The sequence below is a fragment of the Cloeon dipterum genome, chromosome 3, assembly GCF_949628265.1.
Source record: "Cloeon dipterum chromosome 3, ieCloDipt1.1, whole genome shotgun sequence".
Taxonomy (NCBI): Eukaryota; Metazoa; Arthropoda; class Insecta; order Ephemeroptera; family Baetidae; genus Cloeon; species Cloeon dipterum.
Window position 1 is genome coordinate 33,430,021 of NC_088788.1, and position 22,333 is coordinate 33,452,353.

At 43.1% G+C, this 22,333-nt stretch overlaps 1 protein-coding gene across 1 annotated transcript in view; it reads right to left on the reverse strand.

Moving 5' to 3' along the window:
• trio overlaps positions 1-22,333 on the reverse strand; it is a 126,450-nt gene that overhangs the window by 96,888 nt on the left and 7,229 nt on the right. Inside the window, exon 2 of the mRNA XM_065483889.1 lies at positions 7,781-7,874. The gene's annotated coding sequence lies outside the window, so the exon portion shown is untranslated. The remainder of the gene's footprint in view (positions 1-7,780; positions 7,875-22,333) is intronic.

Sequence of the window (22,333 nt, forward strand, 5' to 3'; positions counted from 1 at the left end):
ATGCTGATGACTTTTTTCCATCCAGCCAGCCGGCTGGCAACCCTTTCGACTCTAGTGGCCGGCTGGAAGCTGGAATGGGGAACGCACGCTCTTTCATTTGGCCACCGCAGCCGCCGGGACAAAATACAAATCCCAGAGGCGCATGCATCATCACACATGGTGCCTCGGCCCCGACTCTTGTCGCTTTTTATCGAGGCATTGTGCTGCGCGCGAGAGAGCAGAGCAGCCCTCTTAATTGTCCGGATTAGTTTCGTAGACGGCGCACGCCAGAGATGAGTTATTGCGGCTGGATTAGCGTCGTAGAAATTTTATATCTTTCTCTGCTCTGGCGCGCGGTTTAGTGAGTGACGGCACTTTATCGCCCAGCTTTCCGCACCGCCCACACAAGAACTTCTGCGGAACCTGCGGCCCTACGAACTTTACGTCCGGAAATAATGCATTTCAAACATCTGGTGACATATATTTGGAAAATGAGACTTTTATGAAACACTCTCTCATTAATTGCGCACGCGTGCAATTTTGTTTATGACGAGGCTCAAGCGTTTTATTCGCTTTTCGGCGATAAAAGTGTCTAAGTTCGGTTTTTATAGCCTTGCAAAATAGAGGAAATGCACGGTTTCTGTTGTTGTTGCAATTTATAATCATGAGGAAAATAGAAAACACAATAGAAAACATGATTGTGCTTTCACCGATTAAAGTGGCTTGAAACGAAATCGAGAGTAATCACTCTAAAATCAATCAAATCCTCGTTTCACCTTTTAATCGGCGTGGCAATTACGCGCTGGTGGAACGCACTGAAATCAAACGGTCATTAGGAGGAAAGCGAGGCGACATTCCTGCGTGCCTTTGTGTCGATGATTTCGAGGCGTAGCAATCAACAGAGAACGATATGCTAATGCGGCGTCTCAAGTCGGAATGGTGCAGGGTCTCACTCGCTTCCTTCGTAAGAGGATTAAAATTAAAAATATGCTGAGGTGGAAAAACGAGAGCCGGCCCACAAGAACCGCGCACGTCCGCGTCGGCGGAAGGATTGCCGCTGTAAATAATAATAAAAGCGGCGAGGTTGTCTGCGTCGAGAGGGCTCACAATCCGCCGGGAGAGCTGTAAATCGTGGCACAAGTAAATTAAAGCCGCTCGCGAATGCGTAATGATGACGTTTGGGAAGCGCCAAGCGCCCGGCCCGGCGCCCCGGGATTAAATTTCGAGTGCTGAATGCCGGCGCACGTGTTTTGCTAGAGGAGGATCTCTCACGAGCCGTGCCAAATTGTGTGGACCGCTGAAAGAGTTAAAACGTGATGACAAAACGGGCAAAATTTACATAGTACGCGTTACAACGGGGCGTGTATTCAGTGTGGTGAGATTTAATTTGTTTGGCCTGTCAACACAATGAATAATGCGTTTGGGTAGATATTTCGCATGCAAATGAAACTAAGTCAATAGGCAACTGTGGAAAATTGATGCTGCAGCAATGAATATTTTATACATTATTCAAACCTTCCTCTCAGGGTATTAAGTTTGACCGTCAAAACTAATGTCTTTTGATATCACCAAGAAGCCTCCTTGGAAGATAAATTTTCAAATTTATCCACAAATTTACCAATCAAATATATTATGGAAAATCGTGTGGTTAAGAATAATAATGATGCAAACCTTTCTCTTGCTCTATAAAATCAAATTTTTAAGCATAAAATGTATTTTCCTCTTTCAGAACTAATTTCATATCAGACTCTTTGGGGATAAATGATTTAAATTTAAAGACTGGGAAACGCCCACTTTAGAATAAAATTCCAAATTTAATACCAGACGTCAGACTGGGAATTCCATTTTGCAAGATTTTTTTATAAGAAGTTAAAAAATTACTAAAATACGTCAAAAACCTTTTTCTGGTCAATTTTTTGTATCAATTGATTCCGCACTTCAAAAAATCACGCATTTTCAATGCAATTTTTTACTTGAAAAATTTTTAGTTACTTGAAAAAATACAATACACGTTTCTTTGAGTATGCTCAAATGCAGAAAAAGTAACTCTTCATATATGTATAAGAACCGGAGTTGCTCAAGGTTAATTAAGAGGCAAATAATATTGCACGGAACGTTTGGCCGGCGAGTGCCGCATCTCCTTCTTCACTTTCGCTCCTTGGAGAGGCTCCTTCAAATTAGTTGCCGCGGCAGCATCGGCTGACTGCTCTCAAGGGATCTGACGAGTAGAATCCGTGAAGCTAGTTTTATCTCCTCTCGGCCACTTAATTTCGCTGCGAAAACAAATTTCGCCCGCCGCCACCGCCGCCGTGGGAGATAAACTCGGACGGGCGTATTGATCACCCGAGCAGTAGGTGCTCCTCGGATTTATTGCCTCAAAATGTGTTTAAATTTGTCACCGGCCGGCCAATGTCCGAACTTGTGCGTAAAAAAGCGCTTGTGTTGGGTACGGAAAGGGCATTACGGCCTTTGACGTCACGCGCGCGCGTTTTTTGGTCCCGATCGTGCAGCACACAGCACGCAAGGGTGACTGGTTTTTAGCACACATAATCTGATTTGAAAATCATGCCCGTCGAACCGGCTGGGGAGTTGCTGCTGCTGGGGTAAAAACGAACAAAGCTCTGATTTGCTCTGTGGAGCCTGCCAATTTTAGATGTTTGACTTTGTATACGCATGCATATACGCTGCGGCACCAGTGTCATAAAGCCTTTGTTTGGCTCGCAATAATTGTGTCAGTAACACGGTTTAATGGCAGCAGCAGTCAAGCGAAGTGGACAGTAATTGCTGACAGACTTTATATGGACTAAAAATAGTCTTGCGGATTCATCCAATCGATTTACAAATTTACTGAGTTGCAAAGCAAAATTTCTTCATTTTCGGCTCATGTACCAATTTAGCAACTTATTTGCTTATTTTTTTGCGTTCCTGGACTGACAGCTTCCGACTCTACCTCGAACAAAATCGTCTTTCATTCGTTAATATGTAAAATGGGAGTGGATGCGGAGTTCTTTTTAATCAACGAAGGCATTTATTTTTTGAATTCTTGACGGATCTTTTGATGTCCGAGCTCCAAAAATGAAAGGGTTACGTCAGAGAACCAGTTTGGATTAAAAAAATCCGGCAGAAATTTTATTCATTTCTGAATCTAGTCTGATGAAAGCGGTGGAATGTTAATTAGAAGCAGTGAATAATGCGCTCATTAGCAACTAATCGCATCCTAGGAGTAAATAACTCGGAACACTCACGTGGGAAAAGCATTTTTGATGGAGTTTGCATATCGCGTCGTTTGTATCGCCAAACATGGATGCTAATCTGGCTCGGAAATTCTGTCGCGCCGAGCACGCACCGGGGGCGAATTATCACCAACAACGAGTGTGTGTCGTTGCACATGAACGCGAAAATCGATATGCGGCGGCAGGCGTGCGGCACTAATTTATTACTGCGTTCTGGCCTCGCAGAAGGTGTGTGCAGTTTACTGTGTGTGTTCCGTTCCATCGCACCGAGAGCAAAGTGCAAACCCACCTCCTCAGCCAGATATTTAAATAATAATAGTAGCTCCCTTCTGCCTGCCTACATTGCTACCGTGTTCGCTTTTGTTTTTGGCCCTCCATTGTCCTTTGCATGCGCATGCAATCGTTGTGTATTGTTGCGACGGCTCGTATTTAGTCCAGGAACACATTAAAAATAATTGAAATGTGTTGTGGAGCCGGTCTAGAGGTCAGCAATATAAATCAATGCGGCTTCTTTCTTTTTCTCTGATGTTATCACGGCGCTTTTTAAGTAATGACGCGCCCTTTCTCTCTGGCTGGTCGCCGTGCATTCGTCGCCATGAAAGGCAAAGGTTCAAAGTTGAATAATGCGAGTTATGAAATTTTCCTCTTAGAACGCAATAATACTGTGGAGTTAGAAAGGATTCAAGCAATATTAATGGCAACTTTCGCAGCTCCTATAAGTTCAAGATATTAATTTTTACGTTCGCTCTGTGATGATTAATATTGCTCCAGTATTGGAAAAGTTTGAAATGTTTGGAGCAGGCATATTAATTTTTATGTGATTCAGACCGCCGTTTGCCTCTTGCCGCAGGAGCAGAAAAGGTAGACAAAACAAACGGAGCCTACATTAGCAAATAGGGAAACGTTTACCCGCCTAAACAACAATCCAACCCCTGCAGATCATTTGCATAATTTCAGGTTTCCCTTGCGAGCACAATCTGAAACCGTCATAAATCCATTGGTTTTGTGCCCATTTCGCTTGGAAATATTATGCAAACGGCGCTGGGAAAATCCATTAAGTCGGTTTGCCTCAACAGCCGAGGACTGATTGCGGCGCTTCGCGCGGGCAAACAAAAGGGACGCGGCTGACGGCAAAAAGCAGCATCGTATCTTCCACCCTCTTTTGGCGGCGTAAGTGGTGCGCGCACAAATTTTCATGCACGCGAAAAAATGAGTCTCCTTTCTCGAGCAAACGATTCGCAGTCGGCGCCATTTGTTTGCTCAGAAATGAAGTGGCTGCTCGAACGAACGTGCGAGGCGCGATCGATTTTTTTATTCGCCTTTGTAGGCACAACAATGATGCAGCGAAGGGAGGAATAAAGGGGGATGTGTGCAGAAAGAAAAGGGCGGAAATCTATAAAAACAGCCTGCATGCACATGCAGATCAAAAGTTTTTGGCCCGCACAGCTACTTTGGCGAAATAATCTTGCCGTCGCCAGCAGGAAGGGGACGTAGAAAACGACTCTTTGTATTTCTTCGACAATAACAGGCGGTCGATTCAGAACAATCCGGGGAGCTAGAAAAATTGAAATATGAAAAAACAAAGAAAGTTCTCTCTGATTTAAATTTTTTAATTAGAGGCAAATTTAACTGTCTTCTTTTTTTCTTTTGCTTTTTAATCTATTAACTTATTGGTAATAAAATTTTGAGTGCAAAAATTCAGCAAAAACTGGGCCGAGTCAGATCGAATTTAGATCAAGTTCATTAAAAAGTTATTAAAAATCAAACAGTAAAAATATTTTCTATTGAGAAGTTTACTCTGATGATTTACGGCTTTCACAATTCCCTTGGCAAAGGAAACAAAATTTATTGTATCGACCAAGAAGAAGAAAGCTGGCACGGTTTTCCAGTGGAATAAAAGAAATTCCCCACGCACTAACACGTGTGTACCGCAAACGACCGGGCTCTTTTCTTTTCTCATCCGTCGCTGCTTGGTCACCTTTGACCCGCCGATGGATCCGCCGTTGCCTGCCCGTCGCAGTCACGTTCTTACGCAACAGGTAGGTTATTGGCTACGCACACAGGAAGGTGTAATTTCATTTCGCAGCGTGCAATATTGGCAGAACCTCGGCTTCCCTCCCACTTGACTCTTGAGGTCCCGCAGCACACCACGCTTGTACTAAAATATTACATTCACAAGTGTGCCGAGTATAAGAAGGGTGCCGGAGTCGCACCGAAATTCAATCACGCCGCGCGCTGATCTGAATAGGGGCAAATTACCCCGAGCTCGTATAACTTTGCCTCAAGCAGAGGAGTTATAACACTCCCGTAGAACGAGAGAAAGCTGACAAGAGTGCTGCAATATCAAGGACTATCTCTTCTTATCATCTGCTGATTTCATCCATTCATTACGCAAAAAAAAATTGCAAAGCAGACTTCAAATCAAGAAGTCGGGCATTGAAGCTTATTTCGTTAATGATTTTTATGTGGTGAACGACGAGTTTAAATTTTTGCTCTACCTCTCTCCTTTTTATTGGTTTTTGGATTTATTTTCTTTCATTTTATCACAATCTTCTTTTTAGTACAAAACACCAAACATGCAATTACTTGAACAAAGTTCAATAATTTATTGAGGACAAGTTTTATAAATTAATAAATGAAAATTAAAAATTTAGGTTAACTACAATGTAAAATTACTAAGGGGCTGCATTACAAAAAACTCGCTCCCTTCCGCTCTTTAAATAGGTCAGCGCTAGATGGCACAACTGTAAAAACTCAAGTGTTTATCTGATCTCTAAAAACCTACAAATCAATTCAGTCGTTTGCGGTGGATTGTCCCAAAATAAATGAAAAAGCTTTGATGATGATTTGTGGCATAAACACACGCACGACCGCATTTAAACCTAAAATCGGATTAATTGCAGCCCTTTCGCCGCACTTTCGGAACCACGCGGCGCTTGGAACAATTTACACCCATACGTACGGCCGAGTCGTGACGAATCCGAGTTATTTTTTGCGACTTTACCGCTTGACTAAGCGCTCCTTTGGCGCTAATGCACTCACCCCAGATAAAAAGGGGCGCGGAGGCCTCTCAAGCCTGTGCCTAAGCCGGCCAGCACTTGCTGCTTTTTTCCCTTCCGCTCGTTTTTGGAATGCGAAAAACGCGAGTCGAGTGGAGTGAAGTGCGCCGTTCCGTACGTTCGATTTTGACGTCACGGCAAACCGCAGAATTTTAATGACCACCACGCTCGCTGGCAGAAATCGTCGTAATGGCAGCCGGTGGTGGATAGCTGGTGCCTTTGAGAAAACGGCGCGATTAGAGCTATGATGCGCTGAAACTGCGTGCGAAATTGCGGCGCAAGTGGAAGTGGAGCACCGCCGGCGAGAATATTTTATTGACGAAGCTGATTCGTGTTCGATTCGCTGAGAGAATGAGAGACTGAGTCGTGAGAAGATCACTCTTGTTGGATTCAAAAAAGAAAACGAAAACTCAGCTGTTTGAAAGATGTTTGCTTTCCATGCATCTTAAAGAAAGAATTTAAAAAATAACTGTGATGGTATTGTTTGAAAGTGAATAAGGAGTGATTTTAAATTTTTAGTAAGTTAATAAATTTAATTTTGATTTTTAACTCATTCCCACTCTTCCTTACGATGTCAACACAATACTCGAGATTAATTATGATAGAAATGGAGTGTTGCTTCCAACTCATTTGCATTTTTTTGTAAACCGAAAATTATATTTTCACGGGTATAACTCGACCAATTTCCTCTCCACGACAAATCAAATAAATTTTCCATTACATTTCAATTCCACAGCTGCAAAACCACGAACGAGCGACCAAAATCGAAGTCAGTACTGGAAATTTGTGGCCGTTTTCGATCAATCCTGAACACCGCTGAGAGCAAACGGCCGCATACATAACAATTTATTGGATTTAGCAAGCCGTTCCCCGTGGAAGAAACAACGCCGCAGCAGACTGCGGAGTGAAATAAAAAACGGCGAGAGTCGTTTCCATGCCGTCGCCGACCGGTGCAAAATATACATCAGTCTGACAGTGATTCGTTGATGAAAACCAACGGGTCGGGTTGTGCGTTTTCCGGCGACGTGCGTTTTCCATTTCGCACACATGCGGCAGCTGACAAAGGTAATTTGCGCGCGCAAGAGTAATGGCTCTGAAGCCTAGCAGCCAATTAATACTACCACCCGTAGCGGTGCACACCCTAGGGTTGCATAACATTCGATTTGACACTTTAGCGGTGCCGTTTCGAGGCATTGTCGACATCAACATTTTGGTTAATTAAGCAGGATGATCATTTTGCGGATGAATATTTTTTTAATTTTTGCGGACCATGGTAATTCTAAAATAACGCCTTTGCCTTAAAGCCACAAAGCATAATTCTAAATATTAAAAATAATAACGTAACTAGCAATCTGTATGAGATTATTATTTAAAAGAAAATTAAATAATGTACTTATATATAGATTAATTTTTATAGGGGACAAAATTTTCTCACCGTCACCGACGCACCATTCCTATCGACCGCCTTTGAGATTTGATTGATCGAGGGAATTAAACACAAGTTCTTACCTGCTTTGGCGACCAAGCTAGTGAGGTTAGCTTCGGGAGAAGGGCGGCACCGGCCTAATCAGCCCAGGCGAATTCATCAGCTCCTGCGGCCACTCTGCAAAAGACACATCATGCACACATGAGTTGCCATCAATCAATGTCTTGCGTCTATTTCGGGGAACGAGCGTGCCAATATAAGGGCCACGAACAGCCCTCGCGCCGACTAATTTTAAGCCGGAACGAGAAACATTCTGGCCCTGTGTTGAATTTCACACGCCCTCGGCACCGTTTCCGAGAGGGTGAGAGTCATTGACGCGACGAGACGCGCAATTGGAAAATTGATCTTTTAACATGATTGGGTATTAGGGGAGCGAGAAATTGACTTGTAAAAGCGGGATCCAACGGGAAAAATGTGAATTTAATAATTTAAAGTGACTCAAGAAATATATATTTATATTTATATTAAACTGTATAAATCTTCAACGAAATTTAGCTTTTTCATCTGTTGCCTTGGCACCACGCAATCACGATAATTGGATACCTAAAAATACCCGGAATTCCTCCCTCGACCTTCCTGCTTTGGTTTCGGAGGGCAGAGCGAAAATGGGGAGCCACGTAATGCAGCAACTGGGCGCATCGTTTATCACACGAGTGTGTTTGTGTTTCCAAGAAGATACGGTAACAAACATACACACAGTTTGTTGGCACGCGCGGGTGGCCAACCCCAGAAAGCAGGGCCGGAATTAATGGAGATGGACCGAATGCATTTTGCGATTGGCGTCCCAGGTCGCCACTGGAAAAAGGGTGACGTCACCATGGAGCGGCGAAACATACGAAAAAAGTGGCATTTGTCGACCGGCCAACTCGTCATGCAGATAAAATTTTATCTCAGTCGCAGGGCGAACTTTTTAAAAGCAGACCGTGCCAGAAAAACGGCTGGAAAGTCGATAAAAAAGAATTAATGATAAGGCTGCCTGGAGTTGGCGTCTTCTATTAATATAACATACTTTTAAGCGCTGAACTTTCGGTACAGTGGAAAAACGGCTCTTGTTCTTTGGCAGCGTTGACGCTCAAGTTGAAAATTAATAAGCTGCGCCAAATGCGAAGGACTGCTGTGATAATGAAAAACAAAGCCGAAGTGGCGGAGGATGGATTAGCTGTTTAATTTCTTACTTAAAAGCTTCGAAGTTTGTTTAAGAGGTTCATTTGTCTTGAAATTCATGGTGAAAGTTAAAAGCTGCAAGGGAATTTTATCTTGCCGAAATTTTGAAAGCTTTAATTTTTTTTTACTAAAAATCTTTTTGGGATGACTGTCCTTTCATGTTTTACTATCTTATTTTTGTTTGACACTTTCCGTTTCTTGAAGAATAATAGAGCCTGTCATAAAATCCTTTAAATTATACACGTAATAAAAGCCGACTAAACACATCGTTTAAAATAGTGTAAGCTCAGAAGCTGTTCATGATATTTACATAGTGTTTTTTAGCTCTAATGCCGCTCACGTTTCTCATTTTTCCCATTATCTTCCGAACTAACAATTTGCAAGCTCAGCCTCCAGAGCCACGACCGGCTCTCAGCTTTCTAGATGGCGATTTTCGAGCCGATTTTGCTTGCGTGGTGCGTAAACTGAGGCACGGAGACCATTACAGCAGCTCCCAGCCGACGATAAAAACCTGGGCGAGAGCTAATGAGTTCCGTTTTAATGAAACCCCGAAGAGCAAATTAGCGAGCGTCGAATGTTTACGGCCTCTCGACGCGGCGCCGCGCGCAATATGCTCGTCGTAAAGGCCGCAGCGCCGCCGATCAAACAACAACTGTTACTACTTTACGATATGGCCACTCCGGACCGCATTATTTGATGGGATTCTTTTCACTCACTGAACTAACGATTAGCTTCAAATATTTATAAGAAAGACGCTTACGTCACTATCACAAGGGTTTAGGGGGTGCACTGTAATTTATTTTTACTACCCCTGCACCCCAATTCGAACAGACAGCTCGAGGGTTGTGGTGGGACGTGCAGGTTATTTGTTCCAGTGAGTGTTTTGTGCATTGTGCACTCTTGAGATGACAAATCGTCTTTTCAGTAGGAGAGGCTGCTAATATTACATGAGTTTTTTTCTATATTTGGTCAAAATTGCGTTTTTCCACTCAGACAATGGCTTGTTTTGAAAGTGGGAATCGTAACAGTCACTTCAGAATCGTGTTCCAAATTTATCTTCCCTATTGGCATAACAGGGGTAGATAACAACGCGATTGCAAAAATTGTGAGTGGTTGAGTGCATAAAGAAAACCGCTTACAACAGACTGGAGAGAAAGCAAAAATGTGGATCACCGATTTGTAACAATCTTAGACACTAAAATGTATTTTCCACAACTGATATGACAGAAAAACAATAGCTTACCAAATCCCAAGACAGATTAACTTTTATCTTTTTGTAGCTTCTTTTACGCAAAAATTACACACGCAATTTTCTTCCTCGTAATAACCGACCACACTAACTTATATCATGACGGATATTTCACTTACAACTAAATTAGTTACAATAATGGTTTTATGATGTCCATATAAATCAAACAAGCATAGTCATTGTCGTGCGCATTATGGGATTTTAGCAGCACTTGTAACGATCAGGCCCGGATCTATCTCAATCAGATAGACGCCGGTCTCGTTACGCGAATCCCTCTATTCGGCTGCTGTTCTTGGTGCGGAAAAATTGCCGCCGTCGCCGTGATATTGACGACTGTGGGCGCCGCATAACGAGCCAGCCGACTCGCCAAATTCGCTGTCGGGCGCCAAAGCCCGAGCAACCGAAAAATCACACGACGTGTCTTTATGAAGCGGCACAAACTGCAATGTAAAGCGAACGACGCTTTTTAGGCTTTCGCGTGCCGTATTGACGATAAGCGCACCCCGATTTTCCTATTTACGTGCTGGAGAAAGAAAAGTGATTTTTTGCTGCCGGCGAAACTTCCGAAACTACGAAGCCAGCAGCTTTTCGCGGCAGCACCTAACACGAAAACAATCTGTCATAACGATGTTATTCTTGTTCGATACTAACGAGGGGAAACACGGCGGGCATATACGGTTCATACATAGAGGTGGAGTTGTGTCAATACGTGCGACCAGTTTGTTCCACAGCGAGTCACAGAATAAAAAGGACGATCAAGATATGTATCACTGCAATTAAAAATGTATAGCTGCATGTGTTTTTTGCATCTAATTTAACTATTTTTGGTGAAAAGGATTACTATTCATAATTTTCTACGTAAAAAATGTTCCAAACAACGGGCATCGCAGTCCTTTACAAAACTCTTTTGCAAGGCGAAACCATCAACACCGGATCAGCAGCAAATGAGCAAAGCCGAAAAGCGAGGTGAGCACAAAAGCCTCTCGTGAGCAGAGCAGAGAGGTGGTAGCGAAAAGCCACGTGCGTTCAAAGTTTAATACTCACCGCCCACATCCCTGGCTCTTTCCCCCCTCGCCGCCAACTTGTAAGAAAGGCAATAAAAAGTTAAAGCCCCACTTTCTCAAGGACAATCGCAATTTTTTCGCTGAGGACATTAGTGCCGTGGAACACGCAGGGGCCGCGCCGTGAGTGTGTGTACGTACGTACATTCAATCAAGCCGCCGTGCGCGATGGGTGCAGAGCAGGTCGAGCCGCTTTGACGCCCGCCATTATTCTTAACAACAACAGCACATACAACAGCGGCAGGGTAATTACTCGAGGAGCAAGAAAGTCTGCCAGAAGGAGTGCACTTATTTCTCTGCTGGGACCGACCGCGTCTGCACATCGACGCAGCTGTGCATTAGGATGAATAAATATAGTGCATTCTTCAAGACCGGGAAAATCGTGATACTAGTATTTTTCAAAGCGCCATGAGTTGCAATGAAATGAAGCTGCATGTGAACAGATCATCAGACCTCTTAAAATTTGGTTTTCGAGTTCTTTTAGAGGGCATTCGGTTTTCCAGAGCTTAGTATAGATAGTTCCATTTCAATAATTACTCAGAAAAACTGCATGCTGTGAGTGATTTGCAAACTCTGGCTTCCTGCAATAAATGCGGAAAGCAAAGAGCGTCGTTCAGAGTCAAGGGTGGTACAGTATGTTGTTTGCTAAGCCATACAACTCCACTCAGTTCAGGGTAATCCGCTCGTTGGGAACTTGCAGAAAACCCAGTAGCGGCTATTGATGGAGGATTTGCACCAACCCTCTCGTCCGCCCGTCGCTCGTTCGCCACCGACTACTGTCCAACGCAGCGTGATCAATATCGCATTAGTGATATTGAGCAATCCTGCAAGACGATCTCGTAGACGATTACGGCCACTGAGGTTAGTCGGGGCAGTATTGAATACAGTGAGCGTATTGTGTGCGGTGGCTAAGAAAAGCCAGCGGTTGCGAAAGATCATTTATTGACTCTATCGAAAGTAGTTCAATTCAATTTCTGTTCGACCGTTGTTTTTGTAATCGTTATTGTTCTTTATCTGCTCAATAATCTTAAAAGAAAGTCACATTTAAAACAATTCTTAAAGCAGTCCAAACAAAATTCAATGGCTGCTCCCAAAACACGAGTTGCAACTCTCGCTCACTATCAAGTTGCGACTTTAGGCCAAAAGTCACTCCTGACCTCAGCCACTTGAGCGGGGTAATTAACATTAAACAACTTTCAGCAGACCGCAGTTGGGACCGAGTATAAAGCAAGGCAGATTTTGGCGGCGGCTGAGACAACAACAAACAACAGCATCCAACTCGGCAGCTGGATTTCCGGCTAAAAGCAACTACTAGGGTCTGTGTTTACGTCCTCTGGGGAGTGCAGATTGCCCCGTGTGACTCTGGCCTGCACTCATTAAAACTGCCGGCAGAAACAGGACGAGTATAGAGCCGCGCTGCAATGAATCCCTTCTGAGCACGGTGTATGTGTACCTGCTGGTAAATTATTATCCTATTCAAACTTTCATAATGGAAGATGAGAGAAACACCGCGGAGCCGGAGAGGAGGAAACGACTTTTCGGGGAAGAAAGATATAGCGACCGGCTGAAAATTGCCCTCAGAGTTTTTCGCCGGGCTTATTTTTGCGAGGCGGAAACCCTCCAAGCCGCCGACTTCTGCTTTTTGCTCATCACCACGGCCAAAATAACTTTTCTCTCTGCGGATAAGTTATAGACACGCCGGACTCGGTCGTAGTGAATGTGTGTGGCGGTGCTGACCCGCAGTTTTGGTTTTGTTTGCGAACTCGCGGTGGCGGAATATAAATTCAATGTACCGAAAGCTGCCGCTTTTCGTCGGCACGCTGGGAACAACTTTCAACAAGTATGGAGGTTACGCAGGCCCGATTTTTAATTCAGCTATCTATGAATTTCTGACGAGCTGCGGTCGAGAGGTCGTGCCGGCGGAAAGTTTCCAGTGTCGAAGTCGGCTAGATTGGCAAGAAGATTGCACAGAAAGTGTAACGAGATCTGAGCACGTGATGGTATCGTTTGCAAGAAGGGTCAAATTTTATTTGGCGAATCGTGGAAAACTACGAGGACAAAGGGAGAGCATAAGTATATGATTTGAGGTAGTAATAAATCTCAGCCCCCGCTATATTGCAAAAATGTCGAATTCCCCTTTGCTGTGCCAGCAAATCAGCTTCGGGCGACCCTTTCGAAGGAGATATTAGGAGCGACGCACGTATCACACAGCGTATACGCACGCTGAGGGCTGCAGCAGTGACGTCACGCTTGGCACGCGATTGGCCGGCAAAACGGAACTGGTCCTTTTGGGGGAAAATTGATGATGAATCCCGACTAATGACTTAACCACTCGTCTGGTAGGACCCATGAGTTGCTATAGCAGCATGTGTGGAATAGTATGGGTCACGACGAGCGAAAATCAATAAGCAAGTATATGGCACACAATGCATTCTTCAGGCCAAGTGACACCGAATTCGAGATCTGCCGCATTCGTAGCAAAAAGTTTAGCTATCATTAGATTTGAGCTGATTAGACAAGTTTGAAAAAACGTTCCCCAAGCATCACATAACAACAACATTAATTTAATAATAATTAGTATTACCATGTAGTAGGAATTTGAATTAAATTAATGATCATTAAACTGCAACAAAAGCTAAAATTATGGAGGTTATGGAGCACGGAGAAAGATTAGTTTAACGCGTTTAACGAAAATATTTAAATTACAAAAACAAATCTATACGTGTGAAAATTTTTTTGTGGTATTTGCTGGTCGTTAATAAAGAAATATAATCCTTTATTCTTGCCTGGTTCTTGCTCAGTGCCAAGGGTTGCGGGTAAAACTCCCGCAGGCTAAATCATAGATCATAATAAATCGGGCGCAATGAGGAAGAAAAGGGCGCTGCGTCCGTTTCGAGAGACGCGCGCGTTGCACAATAAAAATCAGAACTTGTATCGGACCAGGGCAGAATATTATGGCATTTCATCTCTCGGAAGAGCAGAAGATCAGCGCGACACGCAAAGGAATTCGTGCAGAGCAGTAATAAATTGGCCGGGGATCGTTATTACGAGCGGCAGCCGTGTGCGGAGCGGAGAACATGTAATCTGCGAGAGCTGCAGCTGCTCACTCGGCCGGAGATGGAAATTGAAACAAAACACGGTCGGAAAGGGTACATGCACGCCAGCCAACGCAATTAAATGAGCCGGACCAAATTCGCTCCGCGTCGACAGCGAAAGAAGCGAATTAATTAGCTGAATTAATGTTGTAAAACGCACAGGGCCAGCGCAAAAATGATTAATTAGCCAGTTTCATGTTGCGGGCCAATTTACAATATGGTTTGTGTGTCAAATGTTTTGCATGTTTAATCGTGGTTGAGGATCGGGGGCATGAACACTATTTATTAAAACATTTCAGCCTATACAGCTCGCGAGTAATGCTAAATTTGTTATGAATGATAATTTTTCTTGAGTTAATGTTTGTTTTTTTCCACTGACCTCAATTTCTGGCTAGGTTGCTCACATTTTAAATTTTAAAATAAACGAGGCATTTAATTAAAAGATTGAATACGGCGAGGATGTAGAAAATTTGCAATTCTGTTCTTTCTTTTCCAGGACAAGGTCCAAATCAAAAGTTTTGCCATCAATCACATGATGCATCAAGGTTGCAAAGCCCGCAAGTTTTTTAATGCAGTGCATGGCACAAAATCGATTAAAACCAGCGGCGGCAGGAAAGTGCACCCCTTGGAGACTGAAATACTTAACTTTAATTTTGCAAAATCTTAGCAATAAGATTGTCTAACCTGATGACTGTTTCAAATTGATTTCCCCAGACCCAGATAAACAGTAGTTTGTAGCAATGAGGACAATCAGTCCGGCCTGGCACTCTGATTCAGCATGTTTGCAAGATAAAAATCGCAATTTGCGCAAATCAAGCGGTCGATCGACTTTGAAATTGGCCGTCGCGCACTGATTGAAAGCCGCAGATCAATATATGCAGGGAGAAGAACACGCTCGGCAAACACCCAGCAGGTGCTTGCAATCGGAATTCATTACTCCTCGGCTGATAAGCATCCGGGCTCACGAAATTCAGTTGTTCCCTCGCGCGCCGGCCGTGGTCAGCGTCGTGAATGCAATGCTTAATTTATGCGCGCTCGATAGCGAGAGTATGTACTTTGCGGCCGCAGCGACTCTCATTATGCTGCGCTGGGAGGGACCGGCCAACCGGGCTGCTGCCGGTTTACAGTTACAAGTCGGACCGTCGTCATTAATTTATCTCGCGCAGCAGAACACGAGCACCATTGATATAGCAGCAGCTCTTCGGTGTACGATCGCATTCGGCGATATGTGTGCGCTGTGCACTTGCTTTTTTAATTAATGAAGCGCGGCCGAGAGATGATGAACCCGGCGTCTGCGGTTCCGGCCTCTTCTAATTTGTGTAAATGTAAACGTGCGTTGCCCGCGAGACGAGCACGCAGGCAGCTCCGCTCTGCCGCTTTGCTTATTTTGCAATGGAAATCCGGCTCGCGCGCGCGTTTGTTTGTTTTGCCTGCACCACGCTTTTTTCAGGGCCACTGATGAAAAGTGCCGAAAATGTGCAAAAATCCGTTTCAATGGGGAAAAGCAGCTTGCAACTCTGTTTGAAAAATAAATAAAGTGTAAGCTTGCTCGTCAAAATGAGTAAAAAAATCGAGTGAATGGTGCGAAGTAAAAAATGGATATGGAATATGAATAATACGTATTCAAAAAAGTAGCGATGCATTTAGTGTCTGCATAAAATTAAAACTTCATCTGCGTCGAACACGCTTTTGCATACAAATAAAATTGATTAACATTGAGTGCAAGTTTCAATGAATATTTCAATGAAAAGGGAATACTTCGCGCTCCTGAATAACTTGAATCACCTTCCACAAAACTGCACAGTTCTCATTAAATCCCAAGCAATAAAAATTCCTCTTTAATTGCCATGTTTCACAAGCGGATGCAATTAATTAACACCAAAGATAATGAATTTCACTTTTCTCGGCATCCAAACATGGGCTAAACCGGCCTTTCTCGATAAAGTTGGATCAAAAGAGCCTTTCCGCCAAGCAAACCGCAAAGATAGATAGATATATGCTGTTATTTAGCAACTCTCGCACGGTTCCGCACTTTGATCGTTTGTAAATTTATTGACGCGCCGAAACATAGTTCAGCATCTTCCTGAGAAAGTGCGCGTATCAGCCGAAAACGATCTAGTTCGCTTCGAGAACAATGAAGCCTGCATGAAATACGACTGAGAAATATGGATGGCAACGAGCCCGCAAACAGGAAGTTCAATGAAGAGATAAATCTGTTGGAAGCATTGACAGGTCGCTTTTCAGGAATGCAATTCCAATTAACCCGACATTCGTAAGAGGGTGATTTGCAGCATCAAGTGACTATTTGATATTGGAAATTTCTGATCAAGAACAGGAACCAGACGTCCAAGTCTCATGAATGAGTTTTAATTGAGTTGGTACCTCTAGTGATAATGAGTTGGGAACAAAGAGTGGCGCTCAAGTCTACTGAAATTCGAACTCTGTGCTCTCATTTTCTGTCGGAGCAAAGAGTGGAAAAAAAGTTGGACGGCCGGTTTGAATAACGCATCACTTTGTTCTCGATGGCAGAAAGAGCTGCGGTGTCCGTGTAGCGTGTGTACCAAGTCTAGACGAGTGCGGTTGGTGCCACTTTTTGCGCACTAAGTATAAGTGAGAGAGAGAGAGAGATATTGATTGCCGGCGCTCGGGAGTCTAATGAAATCCATGCGGCACCTACTAATGAACGCCGCTGTTCATTTTGTCCAACTCGCGAAATTAATGGGCGAGCGGTACAAAAGCCGACGGGGCGGCTTTGCCTCCCTTAATACTGGTGCTCAGGGAAACGCTACGCGTGAATTATTTGCGCGGGGCAAACGCTTAATGCGCCGGTTGATACCCTTTGGCATGCAAGATTAGTGAACAACGTACGCAATGGGAAAGAAGCAAGAGGAAGTGACTTTTAGCTTTAATTTATCGGGTTATTTGGTCAATCTTCAATTAAGCACATTAACCTACAAAAACTGTATACGTTCTAAGTTGGAAATTTTTAATATATAAATGACAGAAGGAAAACTAAAATTAAGCATACTCCAATCTTTGGGGAAAAATCTCGTTAAGAGTTAAAATGAAGAATAAATTATACAGAGATTGTTCACAGTGTTCCATGTACAGCAAATTTACATCAACGTGTATTCGTCAGCAAAACGTTAGACATATTTATGTATTCATTCGATCTAGGAAAACAAAACGTTATTTATGTATGTATTTTTCTTTCTTTAGCATTGCAGCAATTATGTCCGTCTTTCTTGTGGAGATTCAAAATTTTTGCTTTTTTATGAAAGAAAAATATTAATCAAAGCTACATAATGAAAATTACTTTTCTGTCCCGTCTAAGGACTGAGGCAGGACTGGTGATAGCAAAAAGTTGACCAACAAATAATGAAAATTTCCAAGCTGGCTAGTAGCAGAGATCTCGTTCAAGCATTCGTTATAGAAAAGCCTCTTAAAAAAGCTGATGAAATTTCCAAGTTGTTGATGAACGAAGCCTTAATGTGAACATCACAGAATGAAACATGGCATCTTGTCTTTCCAGCAGCCCTTCTGGTGCCGCCCTTAACAGTTCGTCTGACGAAGAGCACTATGTTCAAGCATGTTGAAATTTTTGCGTATGCAGCAGCGTGCGTGTTCACCACGCTAATTTGATTAGGGACAAACTCACTTTTCATCGCACTTGGCCACATCAAGGAGCTTGAAATCCGATCTAATCGGATTAGCAGCGGAGCATCCAGCGAGAAGTGAAGCGTCGTCTCGCACGAGAGAGAGAAACGATTAGCCGCTGCGACGGCTGAAAATTCGCAGTTTTTCGAGCGGAAAACACGAAAGGGAATGCGGCAGGAATTCGCACGTGGTCGAGCAGAATATGGTAGATGAAGCCGAGAGGAAAGAAAGAAAACGTCGTGGGAGCAGAGCAGCAAAGACAATGGTCGGTGCAGCGACGGAAAGCAGGTTTGAGAATTGCGCCTTCATAACCTGTGCCGCCGATAATGGCTGCACGGTTCCCACGTACCGCAATATTTCGCGAGCCGCGGCCCATCTCTCGTTCTCTGGTTTTGTCGCTGTGCCGAATTGCTATCAACGATGCCGCCACCGAAGCCGCAGGAATCGTTCAGCAATAACCGCATTGCGTCGCAATTTTGGTCTTAATCAATTCCAAAATTGGTCAAACGACTGATTGAATCGCCCGTCACCGCGAATCGTATTTCTTTTCCGATGGTTTTGCTTTCAATTTCGAGACTCGGCTCGAATTTGAGGTGTTGCTTTAACCACGGTTGTTAACCACAATCACCAACGGACCGTGAAACCTTTTTTGTGCAGCAACTGTACTATAACTGAGAGTTGATTTGTATATAATAATATTTAAATTATTAATGGACTTTCTACCACGTAATTTCATGAATAATTTGTCTCGGTTTATTGGCTGATTTGTTTGACAGATTCGCATAATATGAAAAAGACTTGATTTTGCAGGCATTAAAGATCATTTTAATCCTTGTTCAATCCTTATTGGAGATCGGTACCAAAAAGCTAATATCGTGGATTGGATGTCAACGCCATAAATTTGAAATGCTTCCTGGAAACGTGTGAATGCCTCTGCGGCGTTTATAAAAGATCGTTAGAACCGATAGGAAATTGGTAAATGCCCGAGAAATGTCACTATGGCTGACGTCTCTATCTGCCTTTAGAAAAGTCAATTCCATTACTCGCGGCGGTGGAGTTTCAGCATTCAGCATTCGCCTATCTGCGATACATAAACACCAACTGCCGAGGCAGCACATAAATGAGTACATGGTTATTAAATGGAGTAATGCACATCGCCCAATACCGCTGACAGACCGAGTGTGCGGGCCGAGAGGCGCAAATATTGATTGCGAGAGCAGCCAGCCAGCCAGAGATGGATCGTTCACATGTACACAAGGCACGCCGACCGACGGAATTTAATTTTCTTTCATTTAACACCGGCACACATCGATAGGTGGTGACTGGCTGTCTGGCTCTCTCATTCACCGCCGCACCTTTCTATATTGCAAATAATTCGATTTCCTTGCCATTGTGCGCTGCATCTCTTTCTCCCTCGCTCACCCGTCGCTACCAGTATTGAATTATCAGCTGGATCCAGCGCAGTCTCTAAAAAGACAGAATGGAAAAATCGATGCTGCCGCTGGGGAAAACGCAAAAGTTGTGTTGCCTTAGCGCATTGTTGTGCTTGCGGAGGAATTGAATGCACGCAGTTCAATACCAGCACAAGGACGATGCGGCCTCCGAGTCAGCCTTGACTTTAAATAGAGGGGACACAATCAACCCCAAGGCTGCACGGCGTGGCGTACTCGTTTTCTTTATCAAGGTTCACGTTGCAAAAATTTCAAACTAGTAAACCACAAAGATTTCGGCAACGATGGCTAAAAAACTGTAAAGAGATCAATAAATTCGGGGAAAAAACCTGAATTTCCTTGCAATCAAATCCTAAGAAACACCAATAATTATTTTTTTCAAGCCTTACCCTAACCTGGTTTGATTCATAATTGTTTACAAGCAACATGTTTTTAATAATTAAGATTTTCCATATGAACAAAACTTTCAATATTATTTTTTATCAATCAAGTGAAACTTCAATTCGGATGAATCAGGTATCAGCTTTAATAAAAAATAATAAATAACTCCTATATACTTCCATGAAAAAATTGATCCCATTACCCAGATTAAATTATTTTGCAGCTGCGACGTCGACACCGAGAACACACTTTGTGTGCTTAATTAAAAGCGGACCTTCGTGCCAGGTAAACGGCTCGTGCACTGAATTCGATGCTATCTCTGTTGTGATTGCGTTGCGGAGGCAAAGGGTGAATGGCTTGGCACGACACTGCACTTCCGGTCTGCTGGACGAAAACGCGATATTTATTTTTTCACCGTGAAAAGGCAGCACAAACACAACCTCGACCTTTGTTTTACGACAGGAGGCGATGCACTCTGTGGCAACGAAAATTATGGTGTTTGTAATGTCGACGGGAGCAGACCACAATTTTTCAAACAAACTTTGCACGCTACCGTGCAGCTGGAAACGCTCATTTCACGGAATTTCGGCTCAGCCTCGCAATCATCTCCGTATCAAAAATTAACTGGACTCTCGAATGGTTAGCTCGGCGCTAACGATCTCAATATTATTATACCATCCAAATTGTGTCAGACATGCTCGGCTGAAATTCAGCGCGCTCTATCATCTCGAGATTTACATAATCGGCTCAGAGCGAATACATATACAAACACCCGAGTCCGCAAGACAAGAGAGGAATATTTTTATCTTGACCCAGCATCGCATAATTCACCTGATGCGTCTAAACAATGGCCCCGGGCCGTGTGGCCGTTTGTTGCCACTTTTGCGTCTAATGAAGACGCAGGTTAAAAATGGAATTTGACGCCTAATCACGGGCGAAAATTAACCTCACTCTCGGATGCCGCTAGACCAATTTTATTTCCCATCAAGCCGCGTGTGAGTGACTGACTGCTCGAGTCATTTCGTTCCTTTGCAACTTCTTCTTGCAGTGCGTTTTCGCCGAGCAATCCCTATGGGAGTTGATTTTGAGAGATTAACGGTACAGCCAGCCGGTCTCGCCTGCTGGTACAGCGTGCATGGCATAGCTGGGAGGCTGCCGCAGAGGAAGAGGAAAATAATAAAGGAGGTGCTCATAACCGCTCGCCAGACCTCGCCCGACCTCAAACCTCCTATTTTGTCGGTGCGAATAATTGTTTGCAAAGTTTTCGGCAAATTTATTAGCGTTCTTTGCGATGTCGTGAGTGTCTTTCCATCAGCTAGCTGGTCTTAAATTTAAATGGAACGCAGCAAAGGATGCTTTACACTTATCCAAATTACTCTTTTTTATTTATTTTTTGGTTACAAAAGAAAAGTCGTTAATTTTTGTTTATAATTACCATAATTTTATTGGAACGTTTCTATAGTAGTAAATAAAGTACTGTTATGTTGTAAAAATCAGCATTTTTCTGACAAGCCAAGAATATAATGACAGGAATTGCAAAGAGCAATGCTGGAAACTATTTCATTCAATGAAAGACAATAATTTAGGATGACCCAAATTTTAAAGAAATTGATACTCTTACATGCGTATTCATTTTTTGCCCTGCTTACACGTGACGTAAGACAAAACAGGAATTTGCGCAAAGGAAGTGTTAAGTGGACACATTGCAAAACTAGAAAAGTCCATTCAATTAACCGCAAGAATTCAATGGAAATAATTTAATTGGCTGAAAATTTGGCGCTTTCGGAGCATTGTAAACAAACACAAAACATGGCATCCCGCGTGATGATAATTACAGTCATTAAGTTTGCGCCGTTTGCTTCCTCCCGCGGCAGCGGCGGCGTGTGCATGATGTGTGTGTGTGCTTTGTTCCTCGTTCGCTTCCAACGCGAGAACAGACCGAATCGAGTGCCAGCGGGAGCACAGCTGGATGGAATTTAATTGCATTTCGTTCCATCGACGATTGGAACGACCAAGTTATAAAGTGTTTTAGGGAGCGAAGGAACTCTTCGATTGGATTCAATAATTAACGCCCAGTGTGTCTGCACAGCAGTGTGTATTTGTGTTTGATGAAATTTACGGGGAATTGAAAAGTTGGGGAGCAACTTCCACATTGGACGACCCTTCTGTTTGAGAAGCAATCCTAATATTTGTATAGCTGATGGTGAATTAATTGAAGGAAATAATTATTCACTAGGGAATGAGTGCTATTTTATGCAAGAAATCGAAATTTGTATTATTACTGCTATAAATGATAAAAATTGGAATACAAAATGCGAAAAAATTCAATAAAAAATGACCAGAAAAAACTCAAATGCTGCGGTTCTGTATCTAAATCAATTGAAAAATTAAATTTATATAAAGTTGAAAAGAAGAGAGGCAGAGCTTTACAGGCTAGCAATTAAGAACATTTTGCGTTTTTGACTTTAGCAAGTAATAGTTTCATTGAGTTAATTATTTGTAAAATTTAGCAAAAATT